Consider the following 7688-nt stretch of genomic DNA (forward strand, 5'->3'; position numbering starts at 1 on the left):
TACAAGAGAATATCCCTGTTCCTGAAGGGCATTGTCCCACATGATCCTCTTGGCAGGTCATTGGCCTTTTTTTCTTTTTTCTTTCTTTAAATATATTTTTATTGATTTCAGAGAGGAAGGAAGAGGGAGAGAGAGATAGAAACATCAATGATGAGAGACAATCATTGATCGGCTGCCTCCTGCATGCCCCCTACTGGGGACCGAACCTGCAACCCAGGCATGTGCCCCTGACTGGAATCAAACCCGGGACCCTTCAGTCCACAGGCCGATGCTCTATCCACTGAGCCAAACCAGCTAGAACGGGTCTTTGGCCTTTAAAGATAGCTGCTGATTCAAACTTGCAGATAACAATTAACAATGCTAATCACCTTTAACAAGAACCTTTACTATATGTCAGTTGCTCTGCTAGGTGCTTAAGACAGTTTCCTCCCAACAACTCTAAATAGATATTATTTAGAACTTAATGAATATTAACAAGTTTTGAATGAAAAATGTGTTAACCATTTGTAAGTTCATTTTGGTTGGCTTTAAAAATTTTGTGTTTTCACATACAAATTGAAAAACAGTAAAGTAATATATGTTTAATCATTAAATCAGTGGTTGAGGAGTGAATTTTTCCAATCAATTTATGAGTTTAGTTGCCATGTACCATATATGGATGAACATTTTCAAACAATATTGCCACAGACTAAAACACACACATGGAAAACTACATTGTTATAAATGTGTCTGTTTTTTTTTCTCTGAGTCAGAAGACAGTAAGGAATCTTCCTAAATCTTAAAGCAGAAGTTCCCAAATGTCTTAGTTTAAGGACCTGTGAGAATCTGTGGCAAATGGGAAAAAATATAAAATGTACATGCGTGCAGGTTTATTAAGTTTATTAGTAGAAATTATGCCTTCTCTACTTTCTGGTGTTAATATCCTTTCTTCCTTCCTGGTTTGTCCTCACATCCCATTAAGGATATTGAGTTTCCCAGCTAATTTCAAACTAAGACAGTGGTTCTCAACCTTCCTAATGCTGCGACCCTTTAATACAGTTCCTCATGTTGTGGTGACCCCCAATTTCATTGTTACAAATTGATGAACATAATAGCATAGTGATTAATCGCAAAAACAATATGTAGTTATATATGTGTTTTCCAATGGTCTTAGGCGACCCCTGTGAAAGGGTCGTTCGACCCCCAAAGGGGTCGTGACCCACAGGTTGAGAACCGCTGCACTAGTGGGTCATTTTTGCTGTCACCAGTCACATTGCCACAACAAACATCTTTGACAGGCACGTTCTTTTTTTTTTTTTTTAATCAGGAATTGTGATACCTCTAGCTTTGTTTTTGGAGGGGGCAAGTTAGAGATAACATCTTTTTTTAAAAAAATAATTCTTTATTGTTGGAAGTATTACATGTCCCCTTTCACCCCCATAGACCCCTTGCAGCCCCTCCCCACCTCCCGCCCCAGGCCTTCACCACCCTATTGTCTGTGTCCATGGGTTATGCACATATGCATACAAGGTCTTTGGTTGATTACCTCCCCCCCTCCCACCTCCCCCACATTCCCTCTGAGATTCATCAGTCTGTTCCATGCTTCTGTGTCTCTGGATCTATTTTGTTCATCAGTTTATTTTGTTCTTTAGATTCCACATATGAGTGAGATCATGTGATACTTGTCTTCCTCTGACTGACTTATTTCACTTAGCAAGATACTCTCCAGGTCCCTCCATGCTGACAGATGGGGGAAGTCACCACTTTCCAATATTACCATGAGAGTGCACCAAGGAATGCGGAAGGCCGATGGACCTTGAGCAGTGGTTCTCAACCTTCCTAATGCCATGACCCTTTAATACAGTTCCTCATGTTGTGGTGACCCCCAACCATAAAATTATTTTCGTTGCTACTTCATAACTGTAATTTTGCTACTGTTATGAATCGTAATGTAAATATCTGATATGCAGGATGTATTTTCATTGTTACAAATTGAACATAATTAAAGCATAGTGATTAATCACAAAACAATATGTAGTTATATATGTGTTTTCCGATGGTCTTAGGTGACCCCTGTGAAAGGGTCGTTCGACCCCCAAAGGGGTCTCGACCCACAGGTTGAGAACCACTGAGCTTGAGGATTAGCATAGCTGACGCTAAGCACCGATTGTTTGTGCTGAGATAGTGGTGGCTCGAAACAATTTCCTGACCTGATTGCCTCCAAGTAAATGTTTACTGGACCTAACTAATCTTTACTGATCTTTACTGACCTTAGAGACAGTCTGTTTGCTACCTGTTTGCCATGCTTTACTGAGGGCAAGATGTTTATCTAAAACTGAATAAAAAGCAGATAAGCCCAGGTTTCAGTGTCTCTTCAAGAAATAGGCTCCACCTGGCCCCTAATGCCTACTAAATTCATATTTCTTGTATAGCATTTTCATTTGTGCATTGGCCTCTCCTTTACATCCTGAACCCTGCTGCAAAGGTCACAGCAGACAGACATGTTCTTGACATTGAAGCCCACATGGTCCCCAGGAAGAGCTTCATTCAAAGCCTCATGGTGCTACCATCTCACACCTGTCAGAATGGCTATCATCAACAAACCAACAAATGAAAAGTGCTGCGGAGGATGAGGAGAAAAATGAACCCTTGTGCACTGCTGGTGGGAATGCAGACTGGTGCAGCCACTGTGGAGAATAGTATGGAGTTTCTTCAAAAAACTAACAATGGAACTCCCATTTGACCCATTGATCCCATTTCTAGGAATATATCCCAAGAAACTAGAAACACCAATCAGAAAGGATATATGCACCCCTATGTTCATAGCAGTACTATTTACCATAGCTAAGATTTGGAAACAGCCTAAGTGCTCATCAGCAGATGAGTGGATTAAAAAACTGGTACATCTACACAATGGCGTACTATTCTGCTGCTGCAAAAAAAGGAACTCTTACCATTTGTAACAGCATGTATGGAACTGGAGAGCATTAGGCTAAGTGAAATAAGCCAGTCAGAGAAAGATCAATATCACATGATCTCACTCACTTGTGTAACATAATGAACAACATAAACTGATGAACAAAAACAGATCCAGAGACAGAGAAGCATTGATCAGACTGTCAAACCTCAGAGGGAAGATAGAGGAGGGTGGGGGTAAGGGGGAGAGATCAACCAAAGGACTTGTATGCTGCATATAAGCCTAACCAATGGACACAGACACTAGGGGGGTGAGGGCATAAGGGGGGGGGCAATGGGGGGATAAGGACACATATGTAATACCTTAATTAATAAAGAAAAAAAGCTTCATGGTGCATCTCAAAAGACTTTACTTCAGTTGTAACATTGACTAGAGCAAAGGTAACCCCCGTTCCAGGTTTGAGAACACCAGTCTCCACTCAGTCCACAGGGACAATACCAATACCACCAATTTTATGGACATCCTGGAGGGGCAGATGCAGGGGCTTGTCAGTTGAACAAGTTGGTGGCAGGATGTAATGCATGTGATTTCACTGGCATTACCGTCTTTTCAATGACATTCCATCCAATTGAAGTGACATTGAACCAATGAATGTTAGCACTTGGCTCCAGCATGTTGTCACCATTCCAACCAAAAATTAGAACAAATGCTATAGTGTCAGAGTTGTAGCCAGTTTTCTTAATGTTGGTGCTAACTTCTTTAAAATGTTCTCATATCTCTTCTGGCAATAGAGCAGCTCAGTGAAATCTATTTTGTTAATACCAATAATTAGTTGTTACACACTCACCGTGTAAACCAGAAAGGCATGCTCACGGGTCTATCCATTCTTGGAGATACCTACTTCAAATTCACCAACACCAGTAGAAACAATCAGGACAGCATGAGATGTACCTGTGATCATGATTTTATAAAGTCTCTGTGTCCTGATTTTGATAAAGTATTTGGGCCATCAATGTTGGTCACATAACACTTACTGGTCTCAAATTTCCATGGGGCGATATCAGTGGTGATACCACGCTTACGTTCAGCTTTCAATTTATCCCAGATCCAAGAATACTTGAAGGAGCCCTTTTTCATCTCAGCAGCCTCCTTATAAAATTTTTTGATAGTTCTTTTGTCAGTCCCACTACATTTGTAGATCAGATGGCCAATAGTGGTAGACTTGCCAGAATCTACATGTCTAATGATGACAATACTGATATGAGTCTTTTCCTTTCCCATTTTTGCTTAGATTTAGCAACAGTTCTCACAACACCTGTGTTCTGATGGCAAACCCACTGTGAAAAAGCTATTTACCCATTTTTTCCCCTGAACTATTTGAAAGTAAGTTGCAGGCACAATGCCCATTTGCTCCTAAATACTTGAGTCAGAATTTTCTAAAAACAAGTATATTCTCTTACATAATCATCATACACAATACTATGTCAGCTAATCTAGGGATCTTATTCGAATTTTACCAATTGTCACAATAGTGTTCCTTACAGAAAAAGAAAATCCCTAATCATGTGTTGCATTCAGTTGTCATGGTTTTTAGTCTCCTTTTATTTGGGATCATTACTCAGTCTTTGTCTTTGGTGACATTGACATTTTGAGGAGTTACACGCCAGTTATTTTGCAGAATGTCCTTTATGTGTTTGTCTGATGTTTTCTCATGATTACATTCAGGTTATGCACTTTGGCCAGAATAGCACAAAAGTAATGGTGTGCTCTTTTCAGCAGGGCTGCAACTAGGGTGAGATAAAGGACGTACCTCATGCACAAAATTTAAGGAGAGATTCATTCTCAGCTTCATGAAAGTACATGAAGGTGAACCCTAGGTGCCTAGCTTGCTTCACCCTAGTCCCAGCCTTGCTTCTCGTTACATCATATTAGGAGGTCTGTGATATCTATTGGTCCCATGTGATGTCTATTGATCACTTGGTTAAGGCAGTGTCCACCAGATATTTTCATTGTACTATAATTCCTTTTATAATTAATAAGTATCTTATAAGGAGACTAGAGGCCTGGTGCATGAATTTGTGCATGGGGGGGGGCGGGTGTCCCTCAGCCTGGCCTGCACCCTCTCCAATCTGGGATCCCTCTCACAATCTGGGACCGCTGGCTCCTAACCGCTCGCCTGCCTGCCTGCCTGATTGCCCCTAATCGCTTCTGCCTGCCAGCCTGATTGCCCTCTAACCACTCCCCTGCTGGCCTGATCACCCCCAACTTCCTTCCCCTGCTGGCCTGATCGCCCACAACTGCCCTCCCCTGCTGGCCTGATTGCCCACAACTGCCCTCCCCTGCCAGCCTGATGACTCCCAACTGCCCTCCCCTGCCACAACCCACCTCCTCTGCCGGGCCCCGCCTCTGTTGCGCATTGGCCATCTTGTGACTGCCATCTTGTGATGACCATCTTATGATGATGTTAAGGCATGATGCATGAGGGCATGACAACCACCTAGGCTATTACTAGTATAGATACTGGAGACTATGTAAGTGCCTTATTTCTCTTCAAACTTTCACCCAATAATTTTAGCATCCATTGATGTTTCTTGTCTTAATCAATTAAAATGGTTGCCAAATGCTGATTTTTTTCATTCCATCATTCTTTCTACATTTATTGGTTGCTTTTCTATGACAAGGAAAAATTTTCCTTCTTCCTCTTTGTTTATGTAAATGTAGACTCATGGACTTTTATTATAGTTGATAGGTTATAATTTCTTATATTCATTATTTTCATGATCAAATTGTCCCAGATATGGCTAATTGGGGCCCTTTCAAACTGGCTCTTCTGACCTTTCCATTTACTCCTATTATTATGTGTGGACTCTCTTACTTTCTGGCACAGCAAGGTGTTCGAGGCCCATCCTGTAACTACCCCACCCCAGGTTTGCAACCAGCCATTTCTTCAAGATGTTCTGTTTCCTTTAAGTGGAGAAATCTAGAAATCAATATCTCACCCTGGTTGATGTGGCTCAGTGGTTAGAGTGTCGACCCACATACCAAAGGGTCTTGGGTTCGATTCCCAGTCAAGGGCACATACCTGGGTGGAAGATTTAATCCCTGGCCCTGGTTGGGGCATGTGCAGGAGGCAACCAATTGATGTATCCTTCCACATCTATGTTTCTTTCTCTCTCCCTCTCTTTCTCCTTCTTTCTCCCCCACCTTCTTCTTTTCCACTCTCTCTCTAAAAAAAAAAAATCAATGGAAAAAATATCCTTGGGTGAATATTAACAACAAAAAAGAACCCCAAATCTCTGTGATACACCCTTGCCAGTGTGGTTCAGTTGGTTGAGCATTGTCCTGTGCACCGAGAGATCATGGATTCAATTCCCAGTCAGGGCACATTCCTGGGTTGCTGGCACAGTCCCCAGTAGGAGACATGTAGGAAACAGCCCATCAGTGTTTCTTTCTCATTGATGTTTTACTCTCACTCTCCTTCTCTTTCCCTCTCTCTCTAAAATATCAATAAAACATGTTTTTTAAAAAAACCTCTGTGATACATACGCTAATTGCTACTGGATTGACATTGCTCTAAGTCCTATCATACATATCTATCCATTTCTACATTTGTCTATATAATAATACATCTATCTATTGTAAAACCACAAGTTTATATCTATACCTCCAATTTTATTCCACAGGATTCATTTAATCTTTCCGTTTACTGTACTTGTAATACCCTTCTTCTCTGAGAGTGAGAGACCTTGTTCCCATCATTCATATGTATTTACACATTCAATCTTAGAGTATAAATTAATTAATTTTATAATTGTTAAGCCACGTCTGTGTAAAAAAGATGTCTACTATCTAGAGGTCAAAATTTGCTTAGCCTGAGGGCAGACAGTAAAAAATTACGTGGATTAATCCAACCTCCACACCCCCCACCCCTGCTTTCTGTGTGGTTGCATTATTCACTTGAAATATCTTTCAGGCGTTTTTGTTTGTTTGTTTTTGGCTTGCATTTCACTTTAGGTTAGCCCCCCCCAGGCTTATTGATTTATTTTTAGTATATAAAATATTAACATGTTTCCAAGAATGAGAACTTTAGAAAAAGACATACTTGGAGAGTGTCATCCCCGCCCACTGCTGCTAGGTGTGGGGTATTCCTGGGCTATCCATTCTGTTTTATTAATGTACTAGAGGCCCGGTGCACAAAAATTTGTGCACTTGGGGGGTTGTCCCTCAGCCTGGCCTGTGCCCTCTCTCAGTCTGGGACCCCTCGGGGGATGACCACCTGCTGGCTGAGGCCTGCTCCCTGGGGGATTGGGCCTAAGATGGCAATCAGACATCCCTCTGGCAGCCTGGCAGCCCTTGGGGGATGTCCACTTGCCAGCGGGGAGCAGACCTAAGCTGCAGTCAGACATCCTTAGCGCTGCTGAGGAGGCAGGAGAGGCTCCCACCACCACCGCTGTACTGGCAGCCATCATCCTGGCTTGTGGCTGAGCAGAGCTCCCCCATGTGGGAGCACACTGACCACCAGAGGGCAGCTCCTGCATTGAGCGTCTGCCCCCTGGTGGTAAGTGTGTGTCATAGTGACCAGTCATTCCCAGTCTTTCTGCTGTTGGGGTCAGTTTGCATATTACCCTTTTACTATATAGGATAGAGGCCTGGTGCACGGGTGGGGGCCGGCTGGTTTGCCCTGAAGGGTGTCCCGGATCAGGGTGGGGGTCCCGCTTGGCTGCCTGGCCAGCCTGGATGAGGGGATGATGGCTGTTTGCAGTTGGTCACACCCCCTTCAGGGTGGGGGTCC

General features: G+C 42.6%; 1 pseudogene; it reads right to left on the reverse strand.

Moving 5' to 3' along the window:
* LOC102244335 overlaps positions 1 to 4177 on the reverse strand; it is a 5992-nt pseudogene extending 1815 nt beyond the window's left edge.
* Between the last annotated feature and the right edge of the window lie 3511 nt (positions 4178 to 7688).

The sequence above is a fragment of the Myotis brandtii genome, unplaced genomic scaffold (genome assembly GCF_000412655.1).
Source record: "Myotis brandtii unplaced genomic scaffold, ASM41265v1 scaffold291, whole genome shotgun sequence".
NCBI classification, from domain to species: domain Eukaryota; kingdom Metazoa; phylum Chordata; class Mammalia; order Chiroptera; family Vespertilionidae; genus Myotis; species Myotis brandtii.